The sequence below is a fragment of the Mobula birostris genome, chromosome 14, assembly GCF_030028105.1.
Source record: "Mobula birostris isolate sMobBir1 chromosome 14, sMobBir1.hap1, whole genome shotgun sequence".
NCBI classification, from domain to species: Eukaryota; Metazoa; Chordata; class Chondrichthyes; order Myliobatiformes; family Myliobatidae; genus Mobula; species Mobula birostris.
In genome coordinates this window covers 5726544-5744302 of record NC_092383.1, presented here as the reverse complement: position 1 = coordinate 5744302, position 17759 = coordinate 5726544, and the positions used below count along the sequence as shown (strand labels likewise).

The window sequence follows — 17759 nt, the reverse complement described above, 5'->3', positions numbered from 1 at the left end:
TGCTCACAAGAAAATTAATCGCAGGTTTGTATCTGGTGACACATACAGGAACCACAGAAAGGGTGCAGAGGAGATTTACAAGGATGTTGCCTGGATTGTGGGGCATGCCTTATGAAGACAGGTTGAGTGAACTTGGCCTTTTCTCCTTGGAGCGACGGAGGATGAGAAGTGACCTGATAGAGGTGTATAAGATGATGAGAGGCATTGATCATGTGGATAATCAGAGGCTTTTTCCCAGGGCTGAAATGGCTGCTACAGGAGGGCGCAGGTTTAAGGTGCTTGGAAGTAGGTACAGAGGGGATGTCAGGGGTAAATTTTTTACGCAGAGAGTGGTGAGTGCGTGGAATGGGCTGCCGGCAACAGTGGTGGAGGTGGATATGATAGGGTCTTTTAAGAGACTTTTGGATAGAGAGCTATGGGTAACCCTAGTAATTTCTAAGATAGGGACATGGTCAGTTTGTGGGCCGAAGGGCCTGTATATTGCCGTAGGTTTTCTATGTTTCTATATGTACTTTGATAATAAATCTACTTTGAACTTTGAACCTGGTACAGTACATCTTTGGACAGTGGGAGGAAACCGAAGATTTCAGGGAAAATCCACAGGTTCTCTGGGGAGGACATACAGACTCCCTTTTAGATGACACTAGAACTGACCTCTGAACTCCGACGTCCTGTGTTGTTACAGCATTGCGCTTAACACTACGCTGCCATGGTGTCCATGTTGTTGAGTAAGGGGAAAGTACTGGGGTAGATTTTATAGAACATAGAGCGTTACAGTGCAGTACAGGCCCTTCGGCACGTGATATTGTGCCTACTTTTTAACTTTCTCTCAGATCAACCTAACCCTTTCTCCCCTGCCCACTAATTCTCAATTGCAAAGTGTTTCCACAGCTTTTCCATTAAGAATTGCCTTGCTGCATTGGCTCGAACTCACTCATTGATTTATCTCACTGGGACGTCCTGATACAACTGTACAAGGTCTTGGTGAGACCCCACTTGGAGTATTGAATCAGAAACAGAATCAGGTTTATTATCATTGATATCTGCACGAAATGTGTCACTTCGTGGCAGCAGTACAGTGTAATCCATAAACAGTGTAGTGCTTGTCAACAGCCTGCCCCAGCATCACTAGTGGCCAGTGCCATTAGTTGTTCTTGTTTTTAAATGGCTTTTTTTTGATTAGATAATGAGGACACTCAGTCCTCGTTTATTGTCATTTAGAAATGCATGCATTAAGAAATGATACAATGTTCCTCCAGAGTGATATCACAAAAAAAAGGACAAAGCAAAGACTAACATTGACAAGACCACATAATTATAACATATAATTACAGCAGTGCAAAGCAATACCATAATTTGATAAAGAGCAGACCATGGACACGGTAAAAAAAAGTCTCAAGGTTCCAATCGACTCCTGATAGTATCAATAGCAGGCAGCAAAAGGGAGAAATGCTCCCTGCCATAAACCTCCAGGCGCCGACAACTGCCGATGCATTGGAAGCACCCAACCACAGCCGACTCTGAGTCCATCCGAAAATTCGAGCCTCCGACTCTGAGCACCGAGTACCATCTCTGCCGAGCGCCTCAACCACGCCCCAGCCGCCGAGCAACAAGCAAAGCCAAGGACTTGGGGCCTTCTCCTCCGGAGACTCTTGATCACACAGTAGCAGCAGCAGCGAAGCAGGCATTTCAGAAGTTTCTGCAGATGTTCCTCCGTGCTCTCACGTCCGTCTCCATCAAATCAGGATTGTGCACGGCACCCTACTTGACATATAACAGATATCATTCATCGGAGTGGCCGCTGCGAGCTGCGTCACGCCGCCATCTTCTCCTCCTCGATCGTTCGTGGGATTTTGGTGGGATGTCCAAGTTCACTTAATGTTACATTTTAGGTTGGTTATACAGTTATTCGCTTGTGTGTTTCAATGTTAGCTGTCTCTGACTTGTAATCTGGGTGTGTGATCATCACCTCTCCTGTCTGTGTGTGACTGACTGAGTGGGTTCTCCCCTCAGGTCCTACTGCTTGGTGTTTATGACAATAAAAACAGTTATTTCCTCCTCTGTCATCATGGAACAAATGCTCACCACAATACTATAAGTTACAATTAGAAATATACAAACATAAATATAAATAGTGCAATAGATGAATAGTGAGGCAGTGTCCATGGACTGTCAGAAATCTGATGGCAGAGGGGAAGAATCTGTTCCTGAAATATTGAATGTGTACTTTTAGGCTCCTGTACTTCCTCCTTGAAGTGAGCAATGAGAAGATGGCCTGTCCTGTTTGATGAGGATCTTTATTAATGGATGTTGCATTCTTGCTTCACCATCTTTTGTAGGTGTCCTCAATGCTGGCAAGGCCAGTGCCCAGGATGGAGTTGGGTGAGTCTACAACTCTCTGCGGCTTTTTCCGATCCCGATATGGAGCCTCCATAGCAGACAGCGATGCAATTAGTCAGTACAAGTGTAGCAATTTGCTACTCTTTGGTGACACACCAAATCTTTTCAGTCACCTAATGAAGTATATCGGGTGACCAGAGATAGCAAGAATATCATTGTGTTGGAAAGGGCTCAGGAATGCAACAGAACTGCCCGGCTAGCTCAGTCGGTAGAGCATGGGACTCTTAATCCCAGGGTCGTGGGTTCGAGCCCCACGTTGGGCGCTAGTTTTGGGCGGCACGGTACCAGTTAAAATAATGCTGTTATTATTAAACCAGTGACCCAGGTTCAGTGTCCTGCAAACATTCTACCCATGACCTCGTCGGCTTCCAGTTTCCCCCGACATTCTAAAGATGTATTGTTTATTATGTGTTAGTAAGTTTATTGATCACATGGTGTAACTGGGAGGTGCAGGATGGGCCAGTTTTTATTATTTTATTTATTTAATGAACGGAGTGGGCCCTTCCTGCACTTCGAGCCACACTGCCCCAACAACCTCCATCAACCCTAATCTAAACACAGGACAGTTAACCTACCTTTGGACTGTGTGAGAACACCAGAGCACCTGGGGAAACACATGCATTCTATGGAGAGGATGTACCAAGACTACTCACAGAATGGCGTTGGAGTTGAACTCCAACACTCTGGAACGCCCCGAGCTGTAACAGAGTCACACTAACCACTACGCTACCGTGGCTGTTACCGTGCTGTGTTTCTAAATAAATAAAATAAAAAAGATTCACGAGGAAGGAATGGGACTGGGGAATTTGAAGTCAGGAACAGCCGGATAAGTTTTCTTGGAGTGTGGGATACCGAGGGGTAACTTTAGAGGAGTATTAAAGTACGGTGAATGGTCATGTTCTTCTGGCCAGGGTCGGGGAGTCTAAAACCAGAGACCATGAATTTAATGTGAGAGGAGAGAGATTTAAAATAGACGTGAGTGGCAACTTTTTCACAAAGAGGATGCTGCATATATGGAACAAGTTACCGGAGGATGCTCAGAATCAAAATCAGCATCAGGTTGAATTTGACTGAAATACATCGTGAAATTTGCTGTTTTGTGCAGAACATGCAGTGAAACACATCAACCTATAAATTACCATATGAAATATATGAGTGTATATATGTATAAATACTTCTATTTAAATTAAATTAAAGAGCAAAAGCATAGTGAGATAGTGTTCATAGGTTTGTTGATTGTCCATTCAGAAATCTGATGACAGAGCTGAAGGAGAAGCTGTTCCTAAAACATTGAGTGTGTTCCTAAAGCTGTAGAGGCTGTTATTTCATTCCTGGCTGCAACTCAGTTATGCTTCTGGCTGTTGTTTCCATCCACACAGTGATTTCAACTGCTCTTTTAAATGTGAGTTGTGCTTCAGTTAGGAGCCGGTTTTGAATGCTTCCTTGTAAGATATCTGATCACCAGAGATAACAAGAATATCATTGTGTTGGAAAGGGCTCACAAATACAACAGAACTGCCCGGCTAGCTCAGTTGGTAGAGCATGGGACTCTTAATCCCAGGGTCGTGGGTTCAAGCCCCACGTTGGGCGCTAATTTTGGGCGGCACGGTACCAGTTAAATTAATACTGTTATAGCACCAGCACCCCAGGTTCAATGTCCTGCAAACATTCTACCTGTGACCTCGTCGGCTTCCAGTTTCCCCCCACATTCTAAAGATGTATTGCTTATTATGGGTTAATAAGTTTATTGATCACATGGTGCAATTGGGTGGCGCAGGAAGGGCCTTTTTTTATTATTTTATTTATTTAATGATACAGCACGGAGTGGGCCCCTCCAACACTTCGAGCCACACTGCCCCAAGCACCTTCAACAACCTCCATCAACCCAAACCTAAACACAGGACAGTTAACCTACCTTTGGACTGTGTGAGAACACCAGAGCACCTGGGGAAACACATGCATTCCACTGCTCACAGAATGGTGCTGGAGTTGAACTCCAACACTCTGGAACGCCCCGAGCTGTAACAGAGTCACACTAACCACTACGCTACCGTGGCTGTTACCGTGCTGTGTTTCTAAATAAATAAAATAAAAAAGATTCATGAGGAAGGAATGGGACTGGAGAGTTTGAAGTCAGGAACAGCCGGATAAGTTTTCTTGGAGTGTGGGATACCGAGGGGTAACTTTAGAGGAGTATTAAAGTACGGTGAATGGTCATGTTCTTCTGGCCAGGGTCGGGGAGTCTAAAACCAGAGACCATGAATTTAATGTGAGAGGAGAGAGATTTAAAACAGATGTGAGTGGCAACTTTTTCACAAAGAGGGTGCTGCATATATGGAACAAGTTACCAGAGGATGGTCAGAATCAGGTTGAATCTGACTGAAATACATCGTGAAATTTGTTGTTTTGTGCAGGATGTGCAGTGAAACACATCAAACTATAAATTACCATATGAAATATATGAGTGTATATATGTATAAATACTTTTATTTAAATTAAAATAAAGAGCTAAAAAATAGTGAGATAGTGCTCATAGGTTTGTTGATTGTCCATTCAGAAATCTTAGATTGTCTTCTTCAGAGCTGAAGAAGAAGCTGTTCCTAAAACATTGAGTGTGTTCCTAAAGCTGTAGAGGCTGTTATTTCATTCCTGGCTGCAACTCAGTTATGCTTCTGGCTGTTGTTTCCATCCATACAGTGATTTCTACTGCTCTTTTAAATGTGAGTTGTGCTTCAGTTAGGAGCTGGTTTTGAATGCTTCCTTGTAAGATATCTGGTGACCAGAGATAACAAGAATATCATTGTGTTGGAAAGGGCTCACAAATACAACAGAACTGCCCGGCTAGCTCAGTCGGTAGAGCATGGGACTCTTAATCCCAGGGTCGTGGGTTCGAGCCCCACGTTGGGCGCTAGTTTTGGGTGGCACGGTACCATTTAAAATAATGCTGTTATAGCACTAGTGACCCAGGTTCAGTGTCCTGCATTTCCAGGAGAGTCTTTACCCAAAGTCTTGGGTTTGGAGAGAATCCAGGAGCGACGCTAGACTTAGAACTAATAGTCCTAAGAACCATGGAATGAGGTTACTCACACCAGAGTCAACCAATGAACTGGCAGCTCCTTGTTGTGATCACAGGGTCTTTATCCTGCATTTTCTGGTGGAAAGCAGGTGTGTGTAGTTAGCGGAACCTGGGGATGATTGGAAATTAAACGAAGGCATTGAGGCCCAATTCCTGAGGTAAATAGTATGGTAGGGGATTGCCAGAAGGGACCATGACAGCACCTTCTTTGTGAAAAAGTTGCCACTCCCATCTCTTTTAAATCCATCCATCCATACAGTGATTTCAACTGCTCTTTTACATGTGAGTTGTGCTTCAGTTAGGAGCTGGTTTTGAATGCTTTCTTATAAGATTCCAAAAACATTTAGATGGAGACATATCGTAATGATTTTTACTCCTCACGTATATGAAAGGTGTAAGAAATAAAGTCAATTCAATTCAAAACCTGAACAACCTCTCAGCGCATCATTAATCCCATCAGTGAGCTGACAATTCTGCCACATCCGCTCAAGTGGACTCCCCTTCCTTTTGATTCCGTTTATGAAATGGGAGCAGTTTAGGGCCCCATATCTAAGAAAGGATGTGCTAGCATTGGAGAGGGTCCAGAGGAGGTTTATGAGAATGTATGAGAAGTGTTTGATGGTTCTAGGACAGGCTGGAATTTAGAGGAATGAAGGGAGAATCTCATTTCAATACCAAATATCGAAGGGCCTGGATTGAATAGACATGCAAAGGACGTTTTCTGTAGAGGGAGAGTTAGGATCAGAGGGCACAGCCTCAGAATAGAAGGGCATCCCATTAGAACAGAGTTGAGGAGGCATTTCTTTATCCAGGGAGTTTTGAACCCATGGAATTCATTGCCGCAGACGGTTGAGGATGCCAAATCATTGGGTATATTTAAAGTGGAGTTTGATAGATTCTTCATTAGTAAGGACGGCAAAGGCTACAGAGAGCAGGCAGGAGAATGGGGTTGAGAGAGATTATAAATCAGGTATGATAGAATAGTGGATCAGACTCGATGGGCTGAACAGCCTAATTCGACTCCTGCATCTTATGGTCTTATGGTAATGAAGAAGATATTGCCAGCAAACAACACGACCAGAGCGACATCCTCCAGATGGTTCACGAAACTACTTCTCCTTCCAAATGTGGTTCTGCTACTGATGGAGCCTGTGATCCACAGTCTGATGGTGCGTTTTTGGGCCGATGGAGTGATCAGGTGCTTTGCTGTCTCTGAGGGGGTTCGGTAAGGTTCCAAACAAAGTGTGCAACCCAGAGGACAAGAAGCCTTGAGATTGGGCATGAGTCCATGATTGACTCCATTTCTCATCGAGGAAGATCAAAACCAACTAGTTCGAGAGCAGGAGGTGAGCAGGTGCTCAGCGCCATCTACCGACGACGTATGATCGTTCTCTCTTCCTCTCACTCGCTCCTGCCAGAGGATGATGCCGAGGTCCTGGGTTTTGGGCAAAGTTTAATCAACATGGTGTGTGGATTGGACCCTGTAGTTCACATTGTGATGTGTTTCTGGTTTCTGATCACTCCTTTTCCCATTGCTATTTTGTGTGATTTTGATCCGGGCAGCCTGCAGATAACGAACGACACAGCACTAAAGTGAACTGAACTGAATATACCAGGACTCTTCCATTGACCTTGTGGTTTGGTGTTTTATATTCTGCGTGTTTTGCACTCGTTTTTTTTGCTGTTTGCACAGTTTTTTTTGTGCGTTGGGTGTTTGATATTTTTCTCTGAATGGGTACTATGGTGTTTCTTTTGTTTCGAGGTTGTCTGAGGGAAGTTGAATACTGCATACATACTTTCATAATAAATGTACTTTGAATCTTTTACAGAAGGAGTCCATTCAGCCGCGGACTGTTATAACCGTCAAGAGCGCTGATGGAACCCAAGTTCCAATGACACAACAGCTTGTCGCCTTGCATCCAAACGTCAATGACGATGTTGGAATGAAAATGTATTTCCAAGGCAGGATGCTGTGCACAAGAGAGAAGCCTACAGGCGTTTGTGTTCCCTTGCACCTGCTGCTTGTGTCCTTTCGGGTAGAGCTCAGCGGTTTGGTGGGGGGGGGGCACGGTCAGAGTCGCCTGGGTGAGTATGTGTAGTGCAGTTCATAGATGGTACTCAGTGTGGCCATTACGTTTGTTAGTTTAGAGACGCAGCGCGGTATCGGCCCAAAGTGCCTGCTCCACCCAGTTACACCCACGTGACCGATTAACCTACGAACCCGTTCGCCTTTGGAACGTGGGAGGAAACCCACGCGGTGACGGGGAGAGTGTACTAGCTCCTTACAGATGGTGTCGGGAAGGTGGTCGTGGAGGGAACAAATACTGAGGGTGGAGGATGAGGTGCAAATCAGGAACAGGATCAGGATCAAGTATGGATTATCACCGGCATATGTCGTGAAACTTGTTGTTATGCAGCAATAAAAACATAAAATAAAAGAGAATAAAAAAGTAGTGAGGTAGTGGTTCGTTGTCCATTCAGAAATCTGATGGCAGAGGGGAAGAAGCTGTTCCTGAAATGTTGAGTGTGTGCTTTCAGGCTCCTGTACTTCCTCCTTGAAGTGAGCAATGAGAAGATGGCCTGTCCTGTTTGATGAGGATCTTTATTAATGGATGTTGCATTCTTGCTTCACCATCTTTTGAAGGTGTCCTCAATGCTGGCAAGACCAGTGCCCATGATGGAGTTGGGTGAGTCTACAACTCCCTGCGGCTTTTCCGATCCCGATATGGAGCCTCCATAGCAGACAGCGATGCAATTAGTCAGGTCAAGTGTAGCAATTTGCTACTCTTTGGTGACACACCAAATCTTTCCAGACACCTGATGAAGTATTTCTCATGACCAGATATAACAAGAATATCATTGTGTTGGAAAGGGTTCAGGAATGCAACAGAGCTGCCCGGCTAGCTCAGTCGGTAGAGCATGGGACTCTTAATCCCAGGGTCGTGGGTTCGAGCCCCACGTTGGGCGCTAGTTTTGGGCGGCACGGTACCAAGTAAAATAATGCTGTGACCCTGGTTCAGTGTCGGGAAGGTGGTCATGGAGTGTCAGGGTGGAGGATGAGATGCAAGTCAGGGTCAAGTATGGATTATCACCAGCATTTGTCATGAAATTTATTGTTATGCAGCAATAAAAAAGTAAAATAAAAGAGAATAGAAAAAAGTAGTGAGGTAGTGGTTCATTGTCCATTCAGAAATCTGATGGCAGAGGGGAAGAAGCTGTTCCTGAATCATTGAATGTGTGTCTTCAGGCTCCAGTACCTCCTCCCTGATGGTAGCAATGAGAAGAGGGCATGTCCTGGGTGATGAGGGTCCTTAATGATGGATGCCTTTATGAGGCATCGCTCCTCGAAGATATCCAAGGTGCTGGGGAGGCTAGTGCCTATGATGGAGCTGACTTGAGTTTACAACTCTCTGCAGCTTATTTTGATCCTGCACAGTGCAAACCCCCACCCCATCCCCACACACACACCAGATGGTGGTGAGGCCAGTTAGAGCGCTCGCCGCAGACAAGACGAACTAGGTCCTGCTTTGTCTTGAGTGTTAATGGAAATTGCATTCAATCTATTGCAGAAACTTGACTGTACTCTAACTGAAACTGCAGGGCAGCAAAAGGTTGCAAAAAAAGAGAGCGCTGTCTTGAACAATAACCCGAGATCGACTAACTACACAGGCTCACTGTTCCATTATCTGCATTGAGCTAATTGCTCTGGTGGCTAAGTTGCATTAATGGCACTTGAACAGTCAATTATCTAAATTGCACCATTTACAGAATCTAAAAATGTTCATTCATCTCGCGTGCATCCTTTCCCGCCATCCCTCAGTGAACACCCATATCCAACCTTAGTCCCTGTTGAAAGGAAAATCTGATTTCCAAAGCATTAGCAATCACTGAACACACTAATTCGAAACTCGCTCAGTAAATTAACACTTACATTACATCAGATTATATGCTGGCAGTTTTAAATAAAGAGGTAGATCTAATGGGTAGTGGGTGATTTTGTGATTCACCTTAGCACTGACTACTGATGTGGCTGATCAGATACTACACAGAGGGGGGTGCAGAGTCATAGGGTCATAAAGCACTACTGCAAAGAAACAGGCAGTTCAGCCCATCAAGTCCATGATGAACTGTTATTCTGCTGAGTCCCTGTCAGTACCTCCAGTTGAACTCTGTCTTTTTGTGTGTTTTCCCCCTAGCCATCAGTCTGTGGTTTTGTATTGCCATGTGCTCCTGTCCCCACTCCTGCGCTACTCAGACCCCTGTATTACTGAGTACTCCGTCTCTCACCTGTTTCTCATTATTACCTGTATTGCTGCCACTTCTGTCTCATTGTGCTCCACCTATCATCTGCCTCTCTGTTCATTGCTCAGTGTATTTCAGTCCTGTGTTTTCACCTGTTTGTTGTGTCAGTGAGTTTTCCTGAGCCTTTTTGTATCTGAACTCTGTCCATCTGAATATTGACTCTGCCTGTTTCCCGATTCTGGTTTTTGGATGTCTCTGGAATTTTTGATCTCTGCCTGAACTCTGACGCTGACCTTGTTGCCCCTCTGGATTTGCTACTCAGTAAATATCACAGTGCGCACAGAACTTGGTCTGCGATTGGGTCCCTACTTCAGCGTCCTGACAGTCCCATTGACCTGCACCTGGTCCATAGCCCTCCAAACCCCTCGCATCCAGGTACTTATCCAATCTCCCCTTAAATGTTGCAATTGAATCCGTGTCCACAAATTCTGCTGGCAGACATTCTGTTGAATCCTTCTGATTATTCATGATTGAGTCTCCAAATCAGGTTTATTATCACAGATCTAGGTACAGTACTGTCCAAAGATCTCAGGCACATATATATAGCTAGAGTGCCTAAGACTTTTTCACAGTACTGTAGTAGTTTTGTGTATTACAGTGTACTGATGCTGCAAAAAAAATACAAATTTCATGACATATGATGATAAACCTGATTCTGATATGGGTCTGTACTGTGGGCTGAGAGTGGGAAAGGGGCAGGGAGAGGGGAAGGGAGAGGGGAGGGAGCAGGAAGCACCAGAGAGACATTCTGTAATGATCAATAAACCGATTGTTTGGAATCAAATGACCTTGCCTGGTGTCTCAGGGCGGGGTGTGTCTGCACCCACACCAACTCCCACCTCTAACACTCCGTCTCTGCCCTCTGTCCCACATCCCTCCTGCGACGCACTACCCTCGCCATTCCCAACATCCTTTGCTCTTGCCAAATTTAGAAACTCGCTCTCTGCTCCACGTTGATAAATAGTACTGTGCAAAAGTCTTAGGCATATATATGACTGAGACTTCTGCACAGCACTGTATGTCATGAAATTTGTTGTTTTGCAGCAGCAGTACTGCGCAATACCTAAAAAATTACTATAGATTGCAATAAGAAAAAAAAAATATATATATATCTCTCACAAAGGAGCAAACTACTGAGCCAGTGTTCATGGGTTCATTGTCCATTCAGAAATCTGATGGCAAAAGAGTTGAAGCTGTTTCTAACTTGTTGATTGAGTGAGCATCTTCGGGCTCCTGTACCTTCTCCTTGATGATAGCAGTGGGGAGAGGACATGTCCTGACAGGTAAGTGTCTGAATGCTGGATGATGCCATCCTGAAGCATTGCCTTTTGAAGATGTCCTCAGTGCTGGGGAGGCCAGTGCCCATGATGAAGCTGGCTGAGTTTACAATCTCTGCAGCTTTTTTAGATCCTGTTCAGTGGTGCCTTCATATCAAAGACATTGGGCCTTCAACGTCCCCAGTGGACTCGTGGGGTCACAGACACTGGGCCTTCAACGTCCCCAGTGGACTCGTGGGGTCACAGACACTGGGCCTTCAACGTTCCTAGTGGACTCGTGGGGTCACAGACACTGGGCCTTCAACGTCCCCAGTGGACTCGTGGGGTCACAGACACTGGGCCTTCAACGTCCCCAGTGGACTCACGGGGTCACAGACACTGGGCCTTCAACTTCCCCAGAGGACTCACGGGATCACAGACACCAGGCCTTCAACATCCCCAGTGGACTCGCGGAGTCACAGACACCGGGCCTTCAACGTCCCCAGAGGACTCACGGGGTCACAGACACCGGGCCTTCAACGTCCCCAGTGGACTCACGGGGTCACAGACACTGGGCCTTCAACTTCTGGACACGATGACCCAGGGCTTTAACTATCAGGCCTCGACTTCCAGACTCGCCGATTTTTGCCTTTGACCTCTGGACTTTAAACTTCAGTATTAACCCCAGTACTTGCCGATCGTGGGACCTGATCTCCAGGCCTTGAACTATGGAGTCACATAGACCTCTGATTCATGAGCTTCAGTGCTCAGAAAATTATCCTTATCTCAAACTATGGCTGACCTCTTAACCTGCCACCATGGTCCCTAGTTTTATTTCCTTCCTGAGCAAATAGCTTCAAAGTTGCATATTGTGCCATATACATCATTATATACCCAACTGAGATTTGGTTTCTTGCAGGCATACTCAATAAATCTATAGAATAATAACCATAACAGAATCAATGAAAGACCTCACCAACTTGGACATTCAACCAATGCGCAGAAGACAGCAAACTATGCAAATACAAAAAGGAAGAAATAATAATAAATAAGCAATAAATATCAAAAACATAAGATGAAGAGTCCTTCAAAGTGAGTCCACTGGCTGTAGGAATATTTCAATGATGGGGCAAGTGAAGTTAGCCCCTCTGGTTCAAGAGCCTGATGTTGAGGGGTAATACCTGTTCCTGAACATGGCGATGTAGGTCCTGAGGCTCATGTACCACCTTCCTGATGGCAGCAGTGAGAAGAGAGCATGACCTGGGTGGTCGGGGTCCCTAATGATGGATGCTTAATGGTGGGGAAGGCTTTGTCTGTGATGGACTGGGCCATATCCATTACTTCTTGTAGGATTTACCTGAACAATGCCTCCCTGGATCTTGTAGATCATGGTGAGCTCACCTCTGTTTCACCAGCACTGGAATGTCTAGACCAATCTTATCTTACCCCTCCTTGAAGGAGAACACTTTCATCTCTTGTGAATCTATCCTTCTTTAGATAGACAAGATAAGATTAGCTTTATTTGTCCAATGAACATTAAAACCTACCCGCATTGTTTGCATCAACGACCAACTGTCAGAAGACTGCTCCCCCCTCCCCCTTTTCTTTCTCCCTAGGCCTCCTGTCCCATGATCCTCTCATATCCCTTTTGCCAATCACCTGTCCAGCTCTTGGCTCCATCCCTCCCCCTCCTGTCTTCTCCTATCATTTTGGATCTCCCCCTCCACCTCACACTTTCAAATCTCTTACTCGCTCTTCCTTCAGTTAGTCCTGACGAAGAGTCTCGGCCTGAAACGTTGACTGTACCTCTTCCTAGAGATGCTGCCTGGCCTGCTGTGTTCACCAGCAACTTTGATGTGTGTTGCTGTAACAGTCTGAAGACGTGCTGGGGGGGGGGGTGCAGGAGGAGCAGTCCGCAGGGGTTACCATGCTTCCAGTGCCCACTTAGCATACCCTCAACTTACTAACTGTGATAGGGAGGGCTCGGTAAACACAGTATACACTACACACACACACACACACACACACACACACACACACACACACACATTGCCTTGCCATTCTGCTGTCTTTGCACCGACTGTGCACACTTTAATGTCTTCCCCAGTATGGTTTCATAATCGGTTGGCTTTATGGTGCCTTTCCCGCCACACATGGTGGAATATTCCATTTCCTTAGTAATTGGGATGTGTAAGCTACGTGTATATGTTGTTTGTATACTGTATTTGTAGATACTTCAGTTTATCTTGCAATATGATTGCAACTACGTTGAGGGGTGCATCATATTCTGATTCATGTGTAGTCCTAAGTTAACAATCAAAGATGGTATGTCCTGGTGCCGAAGAAACAGGGCTCTTTGCTTTCAGTGGGAGAGAGAGATTGGGACTGCCAGCAGTTCAGACTGGACAAGTGTAAGTATGGAACTATTATCGTGTTTTCTGGTAAGTGTCTTTTTGTAAGTATTGTCAGTTTTCTTCTTGCTAATTTTTGTAGGTTTGATTTTTGACACACCTAATAAACTCCCCTGCATGGAAGTACTAAGCAACTCCAGCCATTTCTTTTCTTCGGTCATAACCCACGTATGTAATACTAACCTTAACCTATATAGCTTTGGAAAGTGGGAGGAAACCAGAGCACCAGGCGGAACTCCACGCGGTCGCGGGGAGAACCTCCAAACTCCTTACGGACAGCGGTGGCAATTGACGCCTTACTCGTCACCGGCAAGGTGAAGCATTGCGCAAATCGCTACGCTACTATGCTGCCCACTTAGACATAGGGAGCTAATAAGAGCAGAGGGCAACATTAACTTCACACACTCCATTACTTCTATACAAGATGTTCCGGCTGCTGAATCAATTGGAAAAATGAGTTAGTTAATCATCATGACCAGTAGAACTTGTGCTGGGGTTTAATGTAGATCCAAGTATCCTTGCATGATGTCCAATTAACATGAAAATGCATTGGCACAGTTTAGAGAACAGTTGGAATAATCGAGACTTAACCTCCTCTATACAAAGCCTAATCTCCTTGGTTCCTTGTTATGGGAGAAGGTTAGGTTTGTGTCATACAGTGTTCCCATAGCAACTGTACTAGGCAGTGGAACACTCAACTCACATTGCACATTAATATAACAATTCAAGTGACAGTATACAATTTCAGAATGACACTTTACAAATTATGTATCTAGATAAAAGTTTTGAGAGAGTCTGTCAGACTTCATTTTGAATGCCTCATTCTGGATGTCACAATTCTGTGTGTCAAAGACACCCGTGTACATTAATAAATAAATACAAGTAGGCAGTTATGTTGTGCTGCTTCTTTTGAGTGACCAGAATGAAGTTTGCAGGAAATTTCTCATCGGCTAAACTTTTATCCCCAATACCGCAATTAAATTCTTGGTGGCCACAAGTCGTGTAAATTATAGCTCTGAGACTTTGTCTTAAGGCCTTGGCATCATTAGGAGTCTGAGAAGATCTGTCACCAAAGACTCCAGTTAATTTCTGCGGATACTGTGTATAGCGCGGTGAGCATTCTGACTGGTTGCATCATTGTCTGGTACGGGGTGGGGGGCCACTGCACAGAATCAGAAAAAACTGAAGAGCGTTGTAAACTCATTCAACTCCATCACGGGCATTAGCCGCCTCAGCATCAGAATCAGGTTAAGTATCACCGGCATATGTCACGAAGTCTCTTGCTTTGCAGCAGCAGTACAGTACAATACACAATAGTAAAACAACTTGGGGCTCATACAATTTAAAGTTTTACACAGGGTACATTTAAGTAAAGCCAGGCTTGCTGACATATATCCCGGGACTGACGCTGGCTGTGACAGGTGTTCCTTCTCTCCAGCTGGTTTAGTACATGCACTTTGGTCTTGCCCTCGGCTTGATGGCTATTGGGCACTGGTTTTTAAAATTATCAGTGAGGTTTTGGGGGTGACACTGAGACCTTGCCCGCTTATAGCTGTATTTGGTGTGGTGGATGATGTTTTGGGTTTAAATGCAAGGTTTAAATCATCGCATTTACATCGCTATTGGCCCATAGGAGAATCTTGCTGGTCTGGAAATCTGCCACTCCCCCATCTGCTGCTGCTTGGTTAGAGGACGTAATGTTTTTTCTGAAATTAGAAAAGATTAAATCCATTTTGAGGGCGTCTGTGGAAAAAGTTCTATTCGAAATGAGGACCTTTCTTGTCATATTTTGGGAGTCTTAAGGAATTAGCTACTAGTTGAGGGCATTTGATTGTACTCGGGAAGTTGCCTCCCTTTTAACACGCATATGGTTCACCTCACAGGGTGGTTGGTGAATTGTAATGAGTGTATTTTGGATCATCTGACATGCTGTAGATGTGTGTGGGCCTACGTCTTGAAGTAGTGTGGGGGTATGGCTGTGAAATGTCCATACTTGTATTTGTGAATTGTCGTATTGTAAATACATTAGCTGCCATGATATGTTCGTGAAGGTTTGTTTAGGGGTAAGATATAAAAGCAAAATGGAGGAAAATATAATCCATTACGTATTCTGTATTGTGTTATTCCTTCAATAAAAATATATTTTAAAAAATAATAAAACAACTATAAATTACAATAAGAAACGTATATAAAGTAGTAAGTAAAATAATTAGTGCAAAATGAGACAAAAATAGTGAGGTAGTGTTCACGGGTTCAATGTCCATTCAGAAATCTGATGGTCGAGGGGGAAGAAGCTGTTCCTGAATCACTGAGTGTGTGCCTTCAGGCTTCTGTACCTCCTCCTTGATGGCAGCAATGAGGACATGTCCTGGGTGATGGGGGTCCTTAATGATAGATGCCACCTTTTTAAGGCATAATCTTTTGAAGGCACTCTGGATGCTGGGGAAGCCAGTACCCCTGATGGAACTGACTGAGTTTACCACTTTCCGCAGCTTTTTCCGATCCTGTGCAGTGGCCCCTCCATACCAGGTGGTAATGCAATCAGTTGAAACGTTCTCTATCGTACGTCTATAGAAATTTGTGAAAATTTTTGGTGACGTACCAAGTCACCTCAAATTCTTAGTAAAATATCGTCGCTATCATGTCTTCTTTGTAATTGTATCAATATGTTGGGCCCAGGATCGATCTTCTGAGATGTTGACACCTAGGAACTTGAAGATGCTCACCCTTTCCACTGTCAATCCCTCAATGAGGACTGGTGTGAGCTCCCTTGACTTCCCCTTCCTGAAATCCACAGTCAGCTTCTTGGTTTTACTGACGATGAGTGCGAGGTTGCTGCTGTGACACCACTCAACCAGCTGATCCATCTCGCTCATGTACACCTTTGTACTTCCACCTGAAATACTGCCAACAATAGTTGCATCTTTGGCAAACTTATAGATGGTGTCTGAGCTGTGCCCAGCCACACGATTGTCGGTATAGAGAGAGTAGAGCAGTGGGCTAAGCACACATCCTTGAAGTGTGCCAGTGTTGATCATCAGGGAGGAGGAGGTGTTATGTCTGATCCACATTGACTCATCTCCCAATGAGGAAGTCAAGGAACAAGTTGCAGAGGCCTAGGGTTTGGAACTTGTTGATTAGAACTGAGGGTATGATTGCGTTTGAATGTTGAGCTGTAATCAAAAAAATAGCAGCCTGACTTAGGAATCTGTGGAATTCTCTGCCACAGGAAACAGTTGAGGCCAGTTCATTGGCTATATTTAAGAGGGAGTTAGATATGGCCCTTGTGGCTAAAGGGATCGGGGGTATGGAGAGAAGGCAGGTACAGGGTTCTGAGTTGGATGATTAGCCATGATCGTACTGAATGGCGGTGCAGGCTCGAAGGGCTGAATGGCCTAATGCACCTACTTTCTATGTTTCTATGTTTCTATTGCTGTTGTCCAGGTGATCCAAAACCGAGCGGAGAGCCAGTGAAACTGTATCCACTGTGGACGTAGTGTGGTGAGAGGCAAATTGCAGTGGTTCCAGGTCCTTGCTTAGGTAGGAGTTGATTCTAGCCATGACCAACCCTCAAAGCGTCTCACCACAGTAGGTGTGAGTGCCACTGGGCGACAGACATTGAGGCAGTTCACCCTGCTCTTGGGCACTGTATGATTGTTACCCTTTTGAAGCAGGTGGGAACCTCCAAATGCGGCAAGGAGAGATTGAAAACGCCCTTGAACACTCGCACGAGTTGGTTGGCAAGGTTTTCAACGCCCTAACAGGACCTGATGCCGTGTGAGAGTTCACACTCTTGAAGGGTGTTCTGATTTTGGCCTCTGAGACAGAGATCACAGAATCCCAGAAGCTGCAGTGACTCACACTGGAGTAGTTTTATTCTCCCTTTCAACACGTCATAAAAGATGTTGAGCTCATCTGGGAGTGAAGCATCACAGCCATTCGTGCTGTTAGATTTTGTCTTGTAGGAATTAATGGCCTGCAAACGCTGCCAAAGCCGACATGCATTCAATTCCATCTCTAACTTCAATCTGAATAGCTTTTTTGCTCTTAAAATAGCCTTCCATAGGTCATACTGGGACTTCTTGTATAGTTCTGAGTTCATTGGTCTTGGAATACCACAGAGCTCGCCCTCAGCAGACTATGAATCTCCTGGTTCATCCACAGCTTTTGGCTTGGGTATGTCTGGTATGTTCTCGAAGGCACCCACTCGTCCACACAGGTCCTGATGAAGTCACCGACAAATGTCATAGTCATAGTCATACTTTATTGATCCCGAGGGAAACTGGTTTTTGTTACAGTTGCACCAGAAATAAT

The 17759-nt window shown here is 44.9% G+C and overlaps 4 non-coding genes across 4 annotated transcripts; all 4 read left to right on the top strand.

Annotated features, from left to right (window-relative positions):
- Positions 1–2590: 2590 nt before the first annotated feature.
- trnak-cuu (transfer RNA lysine (anticodon CUU)) lies at positions 2591–2663 on the top strand. The gene has a single exon. It is a non-coding gene; the product is annotated as a tRNA-Lys (tRNA).
- Positions 2664–3917: 1254 nt separating this feature from the next.
- On the top strand, positions 3918–3990 carry trnak-cuu (transfer RNA lysine (anticodon CUU)). Its single transcript has one exon. It is a non-coding gene; the product is annotated as a tRNA-Lys (tRNA).
- Positions 3991–5235: 1245 nt separating this feature from the next.
- trnak-cuu (transfer RNA lysine (anticodon CUU)) lies at positions 5236–5308 on the top strand. The gene has a single exon. It is a non-coding gene; the product is annotated as a tRNA-Lys (tRNA).
- A 3062-nt stretch (positions 5309–8370) lies between these two features.
- On the top strand, positions 8371–8443 carry trnak-cuu (transfer RNA lysine (anticodon CUU)). Its single transcript has one exon. It is a non-coding gene; the product is annotated as a tRNA-Lys (tRNA).
- The last annotated feature ends 9316 nt before the right edge of the window (positions 8444–17759 follow it).